Source organism: Pleurodeles waltl, chromosome 7 (assembly GCF_031143425.1).
Source record: "Pleurodeles waltl isolate 20211129_DDA chromosome 7, aPleWal1.hap1.20221129, whole genome shotgun sequence".
Taxonomy (NCBI): domain Eukaryota; kingdom Metazoa; phylum Chordata; class Amphibia; order Caudata; family Salamandridae; genus Pleurodeles; species Pleurodeles waltl.
Window position 1 is genome coordinate 1,030,578,178 of NC_090446.1, and position 15,499 is coordinate 1,030,593,676.

The 15,499-nt window shown below is 43.1% G+C and overlaps 1 protein-coding gene across 2 annotated transcripts in view; it reads right to left on the minus strand.

Moving 5' to 3' along the window:
* AMZ2 (archaelysin family metallopeptidase 2) overlaps nucleotides 1-15,499 on the minus strand; it is a 301,951-nt gene that overhangs the window by 173,594 nt on the left and 112,858 nt on the right. The gene's annotated exons all lie outside the window — the stretch shown is intronic.

Consider the following 15,499-nt stretch of genomic DNA (forward strand, 5'->3'; position numbering starts at 1 on the left):
ATCTCCCAGTGAGCCTGAGAAGCGAAAAGAATTGGCTATGCTTTCTCAAGAAACTAAAAGCATGCCTTTTACCAAAATCAGAATAAAAGTTGGTTTCTTTCCGGTACTCTTCAGCACCGGGAGGCCTGGTTTCAGGTAGCCATGCGCTTTATAAATCCGGTAATGAATGAATGAATGTGCTTAGCCCAAGGAAAACCTCTGCCAGTCCCTGTTGATAAAGACTCAATGTCGGGGTTGCTCAAATCCTCCTCAAAAACTAAAGAGGCCATACCCTTGCTATGTCAGAGACATTTTTAAGCCCCAACTTCATCCAGAAGGGGAGCAATGGTGTGCTTTTTGGCAAACCGACCAGTTGCTGCATAAAGCGATTCTCCACGGTAACCAGGGAGAATGCTTTCCTGCGCCCCCAAAGTTCAACTCCATACAAAGCGGATCCTTATGCCTGGTAGTTGTAGACCTGTAAGGCCACTGAAAAAGGGGGATATTGGAAAGCCTTAAACATCTTCAATAACCCCCCAGTAGTTTGATCCAATTTTAGTCCACATGTTTCAATGTGTGCCTGCCAATTAAAGTACTCGGTCAAAATAACGCCCAAATATTCAAAGGTGTGATCTCTCTCCATGAGGGTTCCCTCTCAGTACAGAATTTAGGCAGGTGGAATGGCAAGGATGAATGACAATAATAGTTAGCTAAGTTATTATCTAGGCCCCTTGCCCTACAAAAACTATCAAACCTATCAAGGATTTTTTGCAGTCCCATTGTGGATTTTGAGAGGAGCATATTGTCTGCAATCATCAGGACAGGAACCATGATGTTTGTCAGGCAGAGTGCATCAGACACGCTGTGATCCACAAAGTAACTAAGTCATTTATAAAAAGCGAAAATAGAGTGGGTGAGAGGACACAGTCTTTCCTGACTTCCCTATTGACTGAGAATCTATTGGTCAATTCCCCCATCTAGCCACTTCTGACTTGGGCAAAACTGATGTCATGGAGCCTTATGATCAAGCTCAAGAAATAGGGCGGAACCCCCTAATCAGCTAGGATTTGCCACAACTTGGATTGAGAAACGAGGTCGAAGGCTGACCAAAGGTCAACAAACACCACATATAGTTGCCCACCCCCTAGCTGTACAATCTTCCAATACAATAGCTGGAGGTGGAGGACTGGGTGCAGTGTACTGGTACGCTCTCTAAAACCTGCTTGCAGTGGGGTCAATATGTCTAAGGTATTCATCCAGTCTTGTAGTCTACTCAAAATGAGCCTAGCAAACAGTTTTTGGGTGCTATCAATTAGGCTGATCAGCCTATAGTTTGAGGGAAGATCTTGTGATCCGTTTCTTAAAAATAGGCACGATTTCAGCTCCAGCCCAAGTCAGAGGAACTTTCAGTATGGCATTGAAAAGAACAGTAACGTGGGGGTCCACACATCAATCTCATCCAGAAAAAGATCCCAAGGGACCTTATCTAATAGGGTTTTGTATTGTACAATTTTATTGATGGCTTGTCTTATTTCCCCAAAATTAAAGCTTATAATTTCCTGTGAGCCACGTAACAGTGCAGGCAGTTTTACAGTGGGTTCTGATCCATCAGGCTCGCCAAGGCCACATTCTAAATATCTAGTTCAGTATAATCATGCTGCACCTCTGGTGAATATAAGTTAGAGAAATGTGTGACCAAATCTGACATTGAAATATTTTTTTCGGCATGAATAAACCCTTCATAAGAGAGCCTGTGGAAATAATATTCCAAACGGAGTGCAAGTCTCCTCTTTTTGCTGCTTCAAGGAGACCCTTTCATTTTTGTATTTCCCACTTTTTTTTGCAGGCTGTATAGCAACTTTATATGCCCCTCTAGTTACGTGGATTGATAGTCTATTCTTAGCTTTGAAAGCACCCATTAGTGCCCCCTTAGCCTCACTATAACAAGTTTTACCAGGTAGGGGCTTTACACCTCCTAACTGATCGACTAGCCTCTACGAAAAAGTGTTGCCTCAGTTTCAAAAACATTTGGGTATGGATATTACTAAAGCTAGGCAGGCTGCACTATGATCTATAGTCATATTTAGTAATAGCATTAACTCCCCAATCGCATCAGTCACCACTTTGTAGACTTCTGCAATTGATTCCCTAGAGCATGATAACGCACTACATCTTACCTGTAATTTGTTAGGGGCCAGAGTTAACCTTTTATTGAAGGGCTCATTGTTGTTCGACTGCACAGCAGGTACAAGGCTCCTCAATTCTAAGGGAAGTGCTTTATCACTACCCTGGCGAGGTAAAACCGCCATGTTGATAAATTCGGACCGTATTCAAACATCAAGTAGACAATAATCAATGAGACTGGTACACTGTGTAGCACATTTCCCCTCTTTTTGGCATGGTTACCCCCACTTTTTGCCTGCTATCAGTGTGTGTAGACTGCTTTCCCTGGGATTCTGCTAACCAGGACCCCAGTGATTATGCTCTCTCCCTCTAACTTCCGTTGCCTAGGACCTCTGTGCACTCCACAATTGGCATACTGGTGTCCCCTTATGAGTCCATAGTATATGGTAATTAGTTACCCAGGGCAATGGGACACCAGAGGTCCCCGATGGGCTACAGCATGTACTACACCACCCATGGAAGCCCATGAAAAATGTGTCTGCAGGCCTGCCATTGCAGCCTGTGTGAAAAAGTGCATGCACCCTTTCACCACAGGTCACTACACCAGGTCACTATAAATCACCCCTATGGTAGGCCCACCTCGCCCAGAGGGCAGGGTGCAGGTTCCTGTGTGTGACGGCACCCCTCCATGACCAGAGGTGCCACTAGAAACTCCAGTTCTATTACACTGGACTTCATAAGTGTGGGGAAGCCATTTTACCCGTGTACCGGACACAGATCACTACCTGTGTTAAGCTACATAATGGTAGCTCCGAACCTGGGCATGTTGGTATCAAACATGTCGGAATCATACCTCAATACTAATGCCAGTACTGGTTGTATGATTCCATGCACTGTATGCACTCCTTAGAGGACCCCCAGTATTGCTCCTACCAGTATTCTAGGGTTCTCCTGGCAGCCCGCGCTGCTGGCACCCCTCAGCCACCGGTTTGCGCTGAAGGGCACATTTGGTGCCCTCCTTGCATAAACCAGTTTGCACCAGCTCAGGGACCCACAGTCCCTGCTCTGGCGCAAAACTTTTCAAAGGAAAGGGGAATGACCACTCCTCTGTCCATCACCATCCCACGGGTGGCGCCTAGAGCTCTTCTAGTTAGCCACTCGATTCTGCCATCTTGAAACCAAGTTGTGCAGAGGCCCCTGGGAGCATCTGAGTGGCCAGGTCAGGCAGGTGACATCAGAGACCCCTCCTGATAGGTGGTCACCTTGCAAGGCGACCACACCCCCTTTTAGGGCCATTTAGGGACTCCCTTGCAGGTGGGTTCCCAGATTCGACATGCAAGACTCCATCGGGACTCCTCTACATCATTTACTTCTGCTCCTGGCTACTGGAACCGCAACTGGACACTTCAGGAACCAACAAGATTGCAACTCCTGAGACGACCTTGGCTTGCAACATTGTTTCCCCGGCTCCTTTCAGCAACTGCAACATTTATCCAGCTGTGCATCCTCTGGGGTCAGCAAGACTTCAGCTGCACTAAGAAACCAGAAGGAATCTCCCTTGGAGTGAAGGATTCACTCCCCTGCATCTGCAGGCACCTACAGCAGCGACGTCCAGCTTGCAGGACAGTACCCCTGTGCACCGTGACTCTTGCAGCAACCAAGGTTTGTTGTCTCCTGCTCCAAGGGATCTTCAGGCTTCGAGTAGCCCCTACCTCCAACACATCATCCTGCCAAGGACAGTCTCCTCTCTGCTGCTCCAGTGACATTAGACTACTCTTTTGGTTTCTTCTAGTTTGGTCCTGTTCTTGCACAATCCATTTTCTAAGTCCTCTTGTTAGTTCTTGGGAAGACTAGGTATTTACCTCTGATCTCCTGGTCGTTGGGGGTCACTGAGGTACTCAGCTCTTGGGGTCCATAGTTATTCCAGTGTCCCTCTAATAACTCCATATCTTTGGGTGAAAGGACTTCACTTCGCATTCCAATATTTTAGTATATGGTTTGGCCCTTCCCTAGGGTCCTAACTATTGTTCACTAATTCTTAGCAATGCTCGCTGTTTCTTGTGCCAATTCATAAATATATATATATATATAGTGTGTACTTACCTCCAGTTGGGAGACTGCCTTTAAGTAATCTAGTGTTGTGTTACTATAATAAAGTACCTTATCTTTGTAACACTGGGGGGTTTCTTTCATGTGTGATAAGTTGCTGTGTGACTATTGTGGTATTGCATAAGCGTTGCATGTTTCCTAGATAAGTCTTGGCTGCTCATCCATAGCTACCTCTAGAAACCCCTGGCTTCCTAGACACTGTCTACATTCATTAATAGGGGTCCCCTGGACCTGGTAACACATAAGGTGCTAACACCATAGGTGTCCACCACACACCAGGCCAGCTTCCTAGACACTGGGATCTATTGAACATGTGTTTGCCTTCACTGTCCTTGACCTGCCATTAACAGCTCTCAATCTCTGATTCAATGTGAGGGAGTTACGTTGGAGGGCCAAAGAAGACCGTCTTTTTATGGGGGGAATAGTTATCATAGGTATAGACCACAGTTAATTTTCCTCACTTGAATGGAGTTCCACATGGGCAATAAAGGGCTCAAACTGACAATTAAGATCTGCCCCCCTCTCTTGATGGCCTCACCAGAGAGTTTGGCCAGATGGGCGGATAACAACTTGATTACTCCAGACTCCTGTTTGCCTACTGAGGGCCTACGGTATACATTACAGATGTCACATGTAGCCATATCTGGAGAAGTCAAAATAATACACAGCGAGTCTGGGGAATCCACCTTGATTTCCTTTACGGTAGAGTTGTTTTGGCCCAACTGGCCTCCCCCTACCCAGCAAAATGGCCTCCTTACTAAATGACACAAACCCTTAGCGATACATTGGGTCAGTCGACCATGTTTCCTGGAAAATGGATATGTCTCATAAGCATTAATAAAGGCATACCACTTGGGCAGGCCAACTTACACTGGAGACCAGCTCCATTCCAAGATATCAATATGAGTGTTGAGGGAGAATGGGCCCTGTCTGAGCACACATCCTCAGCTTCAGTGGGGATCAAAGGCTCAAGCCCATCCCCCTCTGGCACACATTTCCTCGATAACATCATAAAGCAGGGTGGTCCCTACCCCAACCTAGTGTGCACTGACACTGTAAGCGGCAGGGAATGGGGACGGCCCAGTCCCAAATGTTATCACTTTATGGTCTGTAATGATGCGTATACAGTGGTTCCTTTTTAAGAAGCTCTAGATCCCACTGAAAACGTACATAAGTGCATAACTGCATGACAATAAATAGGATTTGGAGGCAGATCTGTGGGAGTAAACTAAGCCTGGGTGAAATTACTGTTACAGTGGAGTAATCCTGCATAATTCAGTGAATTTTTTGTTACACTTGTCATGTAAAATCCCTCAAATCATGCCATGTGTCGTAATTATGCTGCATTCAAGGCAAAGTTTTAGCGCAAGAGCACAGGAGCAACGTGAACGACCAGAGCACAAGCAGTTGTTGCTTTTATTTAAGCTTTTTTGTACAATGCATCCTGACGTCCAAAATGAATTGGAAATTACATGAATTTTGCACACCCCTAGAGCAAATTCACCAAGGAACACAGCAAAGAAAGAGTGAAATAACTGGAACCAAGACTACAACTGCAAAAGTATGCTCTACTGCTAGCTCCCACAAGCACCCTATATAATGATACATGACTTTCAATGTAATAACTTCTTCCTATGATGAGTGGTGTACACTGCTCTACTGCTCCATAATATATCCCCTTTTATTCTGTAACCACCTCTCTCTGCTCTTGGCTCACAAAGGCAGATGATCAGTAGCATATCGAACCTATCAATTCATAAATGGCTCACAAAGGCAGATGATCAGTAGCATATCAAACCTATCAATTAATAAATGAATAAACAAGTAAAACTGATCTAATGGTTAAGTGTGGTGCTTGAAATTGCTAGAAGCCATCAGCCACTGGTTACTATTCCTTGTTGCTAAGTCGTTTTAGTGACCAATAAGGAGATGATCAAATCAAATGCAATTAAGCATTATGTCACATAAACCTCAATAACCAAACCTGAGCAGAATTTAGCCTGCAAGCTCATGTGTTGCATATTAATAATTTCTCAAGCAGTAACACCCAAACTACAAGGACTACATTGAATACTTTTCATGCAGACACAGGCATGATGGTGATGAATGGAATAGATGGAAAACACAACCTGGAGATAGTCAAACGTTGGCCACAGATTCATAGATATAAATCTCTGTGTCCTTGTGGTGCAGCATCTCACATTTTGTCTCCACTGCCTGTTAGCAGAGACGTAGCACATGATGAACATCAGGATCTAGTAGTGCTTCTGGAGTAAATACTAAAAGCAGTTCTCAGAAGAACTTTACAGGGCCACATACAGTGTCCCCAGTTTTATAAAGAATGAACCTAACAACCCAGCCAGTGTTGTATGGAAGTAGAAAAATTAAGAACTATCAGAGTAAAAGAAACCTGAAGGAAGTGTGAAGTCATCAAAAAGTAAGAAATTGTTATTTTGCACCAAGAATGAAGACTTTAAACCACTCAATGTTTCCATGTAGAAGGTCCTCTAAATCTGAATTTGAACAATGATGTTGGCAGCCAACTTTGCTCTGTTTGCCCAGAGAACAAAAATAAAATTACCTTAGCAACAGGCAAATTACTTTATCAATGACTAGATACTAAAATGTAATCATCAACTTCAAAACTCTGCACCAAAATGGCAAGCACAAAATTCATATTGTAACTGCATAACATGGACAATGATGTGACTGTATCCGACATGGTTATGAATTATCAGTCAATTTAACTATTTATCTGAGAGGTGCAAAAATAAATGTTTTATTTATGTCCTAGCAACTATCAAGGTCTGCAATGATCCTGCTTCAAACACAAGTCGTGTGAACTTTTTGACATGCACAGTTGCAAAAGATGGAAGCTGCTGAGATTCAGCAAGTTGCTATGTGCAAAACAACATCACACAGTTAAAAACCCTTGTTAAGACCAGGGGAATGAGTTAGTTACCTTAGTTAACGCTCTTTCTGGTGGATACTCTATCCAACCGCAGATTTCTCACCTTGTGAATATTCCCAGTTGCCAGACTGGATCTGAACATTTTTCTGAGAATTGCTCCTGTGCGTCAGAAGGTGGAATTATGAGGATTAGCCATCTCAATATGGTCTTTTTCTGCTCTGCCCTACCCTTCTCTGCCCGTAGAGAACCCCACAAAGGTCATCTACATGATGGTTCTTGGTATGATTGATGTGAAAACTCTAGGCTCCATCTTTTTCGAGGGGTGAGGCGGAGCAAAGAATGCCATAACAGTGACTGATTGGCCAACATTAAAGGGAGTCACAAACTTTGGCAGAAATTCTGCTCTGGTCTTTAACAGTAGTTTGTCTGGGAAAAAAGTGGTGTACGTAGGCTGAACAGATAGAGCTTGGAGTTTACTTGTGTGACGCGCTTAACTTATCGCAATGAGAAAGACTGTTTTAAGAGTCAGAAGATGAAAAGGACAGCTGTGCATCAACTCAAATGAGGTACACAAGAGAAACGTGAGCCCCAAATTAAGGTCCCACTGTGGAATCACTGAAGGTTTGATTGGGGATGTATGAACAAACATTTAAGAAAACACTTCACAACTAGTAATTTAATGAAGAAAGGTTGGTCCAGAAAGCACAAAAAGTCAGAAAAGGCCAACAAATAACCTTTAATAGTGTCCACTGCAAGCTATTGTTAGGCTAAAGACAGAACAAAATACAAAACATCCAACAACTTGCCTGCATTTGCTCTGTAAGCTGGAAACCACACCATGTGACAAACTTATCCCAGCATAAACAGATTTTGTAGATGGATAACATCTATAACTTCGGAAGGGAGGTCAAAATCATTCAACTGTCACAGCTCAGTCTCCATACATGGAGGTGTAGATTGTCCAGACCTACATGAAGAGACAGCCTGATCAGAGGTCAGCTGCTCATGCCCAGAGACAGCCTGATCAGAGGTCAGCTGCTCATGCCCAGAAGTTCTGGGTACCCCACTCTCCTGGCCAAAGCCAGAGTCACTATGATGACTTGGGTGAGGTTGTTCCTGACCCTCTTTAAAACTCAGACCAGGAGAGGTATACAGGAGTCCCGAGCTCAACTCTAGACAGAATGCATCTCTGAGAGAGAGCCTTCCTGGAAACTCCAATGTGCAAAAGTGTTTACAGAGAAGACATAAAGCCAGGGTTCTCCCAACTGTTGGTGGGCACCCTGTGCCAGATCCAGGTATAACTGCCATTTGTGATCTGCTAGGTGTCGGTGGCTCAGTTAGCTCGCCCTGGCATTGAACGATCCTCCTGGTATGCAATTAGAGAAATGACCTGATTATTCACCCTGTTCCAGATATGCAGGGCCTGCCTCCTGGCACAGGGCCCTGGACTCCACTCTCCCTGCTTGTTGCAATACCACATGGTGGACAGTGTTTCTAGGAAGACCTAAACCAGCCTCACTTTGATAGATAGCAGGAAGGCTTTCAGCACCAAGCAAAGTGCCTGTGACTCAAACAAGCTAATGTGGGAACAGGTCTCTGCAAGAGACCAGAGTCCTCTGATCTCCATCTCTGCCAAGTGAACTCCCCAACCCAGCAGTAATGCGTCTGTTACTACTCATCAGCTCTGGGTGGGTTCGAGAGAGAGATCTGCAGTACAATTGTGGTCAAGCAGTCAGTGCTGCATATCTTTTGCAGTCTCCTCCAAAATCTATATGGAAACCAAAAGATTTCCTTGGTGCGGAGCCCACTGAGACTTGAGAGTCCACATTAGAGTCTACATGTGCCATCTGGTTTAATCTGACAAGCAAGATGCAAGAGGCCAAAAAGACTCAGAGCCACTCTTTGTGAGACCCAGAACTGAAGCTGAAACATCGGTATCTAACCCAAAAGTCCCAGACTGGTTGAGCTAGAGGGAAGGCTTGGAAGTGCACCATATCCAAAATGGCTTAGATGAACGAAACCTCTGCAAAGGAGTTGTGCAGGACTACAGGACATTAATCAAGAACCCAGTGATGTTAGGAGGCTCTTGTCTGGAGGTGGTCTTTGACTGTGGCAAGCCCACTTTCAATAGCCAGCCGCCAACCTCCCAAGAAGCTGCAACCAATGCCATCACCTTCATGAACACATGAGGTGCACTTTTGAGACCGAAGAGGAGCAGAGAAAATGCCTGTGGGGCTGCTGGACGGAAATATGAAAGTAAGCGTCCTGCAGATCCAGCGGTACTACCTACTCTCCTGGATCCAAGGCAGATGAAACCTGTGCCAGCCTGAGCAACATGACTGTCCTTTTTCAGGAAGAAGCTGAGAGGGCTCATACCTAAAAGAGGATGAAGTGCTCCATCTATTTTTGGCACCTGAAATTAACAGGAGTAGCATACAGTCCCTATTTCCAATGTCAGAATGTTCTCTATGGCTCCCTTGTGCAAAAGAGCCTGGACTTCCTGCTGCAGAATGGACAAGTGGTCTGCCGAAAGCCTCTCTGGTGTAGGTGGAATATGCAGTGGGTCGTACAAGAGTGGCAGGGCATAAACCTGTTGAATGATTTGGAGGAGCCATCTATCAGCCTTGATGCTTTGCCAACATTGGATGTAATAACTTATCCTGCCTCCAACATGGTCGCCAGGTGCCGCCAAGGGCAAACTAAAGCAGCTTAGAAGCTGAAGGGGGGAGTACAGGACTGCCCAATATGCAGAGCCTGCTGGCCTTGATAGTGACGGCTGGATTGGTGACCTCGAAAGGACTTTAAAGGTGGGGGGGGGGGGAAGAGAATCTGTTCCTGGGCCATCTGCACCAAACTCCTTCCAAAGCTTTGAAAGGGGTGAAATTGCTGGGGACACTGCTGCACAGGTGCATAAAGGCCCAGGGAGTGCGATGTGGCCCTGCTTTTGTTGAAGCGCTCGAGTGCAGAGTCTGCCTTATCTCAAATGGCATATCCATGAATGACTCTTTGACATCACTGGAAAAACCAGTGGATCGCATCCACACGTGGTGCTGAAGCACCATGACTGGTACTGACTGTCCTGCATAAGCATGCAGTAGCATCCAGCCCAAAACAAATAATCTACTTTGCTGCATCTTTGCCATCCTGGGTTATTTGCACCAAATTGGCATGAAATTCAGCAGAGGCTGTCGGCTCGACCTTGTTGACCATATCCCACAATGGGTGTGAGTATCTTCCTAAGTAATAGCTGCCACTGACAGAACAAAGGGCAATACTGGCAAAACAAAACATCAGTTTTCCCAATGCTTCCATGTCTTTAGAATCACTGTCAGAGGGAGACATAGGCTCATACAGGCCTGGAAATCCAGTTTCAGGTATAGTGTGTTAAATAAGGAAGGCAGAATCTCTTGGAGCATGTGTGTGGCATCTTGCCTATTTACTGGTGGGCAAGAGGAAGGATTGCCCAAGTGATCATTAATACTTCAGTGAGAACTTTGCTATAAATAAGAAGCAGTTCCATAGATGCCTCTCCGAATTTCCACCAGCACATTAGTCTTGACCTCAATGGATGGTAGCTACAGTTCCAAAATGTTGGCTGTACACTGGATGAACACAGCAGAAGAAGCTAATTCCTAGGTAGGGGTGTCCCGGGGAGAGGGTTGTGGGGGAGGGAAATCAACCCTGTTACAGAGTAGATGGCCTCCTTCAAATCCATCTAAAATTAGCACCATTATAATATTGGACATCATCCCCGTGGTCATCTCCAAAGTTATGCCGGCTTTGGTTAGAGTCTGAACCAAACAAGTTGTTGAAGATGTCCAAATTTGTTAGATCACCGAAAGCAAATACCAACATGTCTGTCTGAGATGATTGTCAATGACATTCCAGTTTCACCATTAGTTATACCGTTGGTATGTGTTAGAAGTGAAACAACCTTTACAAGGCGGTCATAACTGTGCAATGGCCCTACCATGCATCCATTACCATGCAATGCCTTTACAACACATTGCCTTTATCACATGAGACTTTACCATGCATATGCCTTCACCACGCAAGCCTTTACACCTAAATTGTATGTTGATATCAGGTAAGTATATATATATATATATGTTTATATATATATGTGTATATATATTCACTGAAAAACACAAAGGTTACAGGGACATCATAGTTAGGCAATAGAATTTTAAAAAAACATAGAAATTCACTTAAAGAACCAAAGGTTACAGGGACGTTATAGTTAGGCTCACATTTTAAATGTACAAAAACACAGAAATTCAGATGTTATAGAGTTATTTTAAGTAACTGTAACTTGTGCCCTAATGTAACTATAACTCACACCCAGCCATGCAGTTTTCTCATCAATAATGTTACTGCAAATGTTACAGTGATATTATCAATGGTGGTACAAAAGATGTCATGAGTGCTGTAATATCTTGGCTAATTAGCAGTGCATGGCGAGGGCGTGAGTTATAGTTACCTTAGAATATGAGTTATAGTTATTTGAAATAACTAACTATAACAGCTGAATTTCTATGGATTTGTACGTTTAAAATGTGAGTCTAATTATAACGTTCCTGTAACCTCTGTTTTCTATCAGTGAATTTTTCCGGCTTTTTAAACAAAGTCATTTTAATTACTTTATGTTAATTCAACCACCGCTGCGCACGGCCTTTGGGTGTGCGTGGCAGGGGTTGTGGCCAACCCCCTATAAACACCCAACCCATGGCCAACCCCCTATAACAACCCAACCATGCATCATGCACGTCCTTTGGCCGCAAGCGTCGGGGGTTGACCGCAGGGCCAGCGCCCTATAACCACCCAGCCCAGAACCACACACAGCCTTTGGCCATGCGCAGCGGGGGATGCCCGCAGGGCCTGGCCGCCTTTTAGTAAGATGTCCCTCATCCCGGGAAAATGGAATGAACACGTTGCATACCACTAATGTATATGGGGTGGTGCCAAAAGGACGGGCTACTTGCCACTTTATATACTTGTACTTTTTAAAAGGGAGAAGACTATCTGTGGGCTTAGCAGCACATGACAGGAGAGAACCTATTCGTCACAGTCATTACATGAGATATTGCGCTGGAAAAAAGCAAGGATGCCAACACCTCCATCAATGATTACAGATAACAATCTGCATTTCCACCTTGAAAAGTTAACACTTCCTTTGCCTTGACCATGTGTAAGAAATTAGGATGATTAATATTTTACAGTGGTAAAAGTATTTTTTAGAGTTTAGAGTGGGTAAAGGTATTTGAGAGGTAAGGGTATTTTAAAGGTTTAGGGTGGGTAAGGTTACTTGGGTAGCAAAGATATTTTTAGGGTTTAAGGTGGGTAAAGGTATTTAGGTAGTGTGGGTATTTTTTAGGGTGGGCAAGGGCATTTGGGTGGTTAGTGTGTTTTTGGCATTTAGGGTGGGTAGGGGTATTTGGGTGGCAAAAGTATTTTTTAGAGTTTAGGGTGGGTAGGGGTATTTGGGTGGTAAAAGTATTTTTAGAGTTTAGGGTGGGTAGGGATTTTTGGGTGGTATAAGTATTTTTTGTAGAGTTTAAGGTGGGTACGGGCTTTTGAGTTGAATAGATATTTTTAGGGTTTAGGATGGGTAAGGGCATTTAGGTGGTAAGAGTGTTTTTAAGGTTTAGGGTGGGAAAAATAATTGGGTGGTAAGGGTATTTTTAGGGTTTAAGGTAAGGGTTGTTTTGGGGTTTAGGGTGGGTAAAGGTATTTGGTGGTACAGGTATTTTTAGGGTTTAGGGGTGGGTAAGGGTATGTGAGTGTTTTAGGGAAAGGGTTAATAAGGGTATTTGGGTGGGAAGGGTATTTTTAGGGTTTAGGGTGGATAAGCGCATTTGGGTGGTAAGGTTATTTTTAGGGTTTTGGGTGGCTAAGGGTATTTGGGTGGCAAGGGTATTTTTAGGGTTGTAAGGTGGCTAAGGGCATTTGGGTGGTAAGGGTTTTTTAGGGTGTGCAAGGGTAGTTGGGTGGAAAGGGTATTTTTAAGGTTATGGGGTAAGGGTATTCGGGCGGCAAGTGTGTTTTACGGTTTAGGATAGCTAAGGGTATTTGGGTAGTAAGGGTGTTATTATGGTGGGTAAAGGCATATTTAGGGTTAGGTAATGGTATTTGGGTGATAAGGGTGTTTTATGGCGGGTAAGCGTATTTAGGTGGTAAGGGTGTTTTGTAGTGTTTAGGGTGGGTAGGGGTAGTTGGGTGGTATAAGTATTTTAGAGTTTAGGGTGGGTAGGGGTATTTGGGTGGTATAAGTATTTTTAGAGTTTAGGGTGGGAACGGCCTTTTGGGCTGAACAGATATTTTTAGGGTTTAGGGAGGGTAAGGGCATTTGGGTGGTAAGGGTATTTTAAAGGTTTTTGGTGGGAAAGGACATTTGGGTGGTAAGAGTGTTTTTAAGGTTTAGAGTGGGAAAAATAAGTTTAGAAGTCAATCAGGGAATGGATATATATATTAGAGATTTACATACCTGAATTATACTTACAATATTGTTGTAAAGTCATGCATGTAAGTGTAAAAGGCATACGCATGGTAAAAGCAATGCGTGGTAAAGGCATTGCATGGTAATGTGTGCAAGGTAAAGCTATGTGTTGTAATGACATTCTTTGTAATGTCATACAACCATTTTATATGACTTCCTAAAACAATTAAGAAATGTACCATACTGGCACTTCTGCTGGTGAAGTACAAGGTCCCCATGGAATGCATAAGGTATTCAGAACTAGCTGAAAGGTCTATGTAAGGAATAGGTAGAAGCATTTGGCTTATTACAAACAATGCCTAAAGGATGTAGGGGGTCCTTTAACGGGCAACCTAAGCTTCCAAAAACACAATCATTGACTAAAGTGAAATTTCACAACACAAAGGCGAAAATTACCTAGGTATTGCAACAAAACACTATACTCTCCAGTTGTAAAATAAAAGAGAGAAAATCATTGGTTCAATTATGATTGCTGTTATGCCAGAGCAACCCACTGAAAACTTCATCATCACAAGAACACATTTAGAGACTATAACACCCAGAGAAGGAAGTCAAGTTGGTATTAGTCCTTGCTCAAGTTAAAAACAGAAGCTGCAGAAAGCTAAGGCCTAGATCTCAATTGAAGAAGTTATTCTTCACATTCGCTTTGGTGGGTGGTCACCACTAGGAAACTCAAAATTCAGGAAGCCACTGAGTTACTCATCTCTACCTTACCTTTGCAGCCTTATCTTTTAAAGATTTACATGGCTATTGATTCCCAGATTGACCGTGACAAGATGTGATATTGATGATAAAAACTAATCTGATCTCTAACCTGAAATCATTAATTGCTAACAGTGGAATATCTAACCTCCTGCTTAATGCACTGTTACAGTCCAGAAGATTTCCTCCTAAAATCCATGGGAGACAAGTCAATATGTGTTTATATGGTGACAAACTAGATTTTATTTTTAGAAAACCTTGAGGCCTAAAGTAACAATCGCGTGCTTACATCAATAGTGTTTTGAAACATTGATTAATGATCAAGGCATCAAATCTCAGTTCCTCTATCTTAGACGTGGAAAACCTCATACAATTGGACCTACCGAGATGCGTGTTGTAGTTCAGTTTAAGTATTTGGTTTTGTAATCATGGGTATCTCAATTAGAACAGGCACAAATTAATGATGAAATGACTAAAAGTAATACTATAATAACAATAAATGGGCAGATAAGGCTTACCACCATTTAAAGAGGGAATTTTGATCAAGCCTATGCTAAGAGTATGCTGTGTTGAAAACAAACACTCTTCATTTTTCCCCTGGTTTTGCATCCTAATCTTGTAAAAGATAACATGCCTTAAAGGGAGAAATCTAAAAGACTCTTATAGTAAAGACAACAGCCATGTCTGTACGAAGTGTAATTAACAATCTTATACAATCATAAAATTAGTAAAGAAACTAATGCATACTTATTTTTTGTTCCAAAACTCCCACAAAGAAGGTTACTTTTAATGATGAACCTTGACAATAGCAGATATTGCCTCATCCGGCTCAGTGGCATTGCCTTCAAGGAAACATGCAATTGTTCCTTTTGGACTCAGAATACTCGGTTTCACATGCTTTTAGTTTGTCCTAACCATTTGCAGCATAAAATATAAATTCTGCGACCCCCTTCTTCAGAAGCAATGGAATTAGATCAGTCAGACAGGTTGCTATGAAAGGCGTTTGCTATGAAGTGCAGTTGGAAAGGGTTTTTAAAATCAGTACTTTAATAAGGCATATCTCCTTTCTAGCTATTATAAACTTATTTGAAGCTATTCTATCCCTTTGTTTTTATGTTTCTAATACCTGTGCTTAAATGAGCATATTTTATCTAATAAAAATAATTTTGAATTGAACT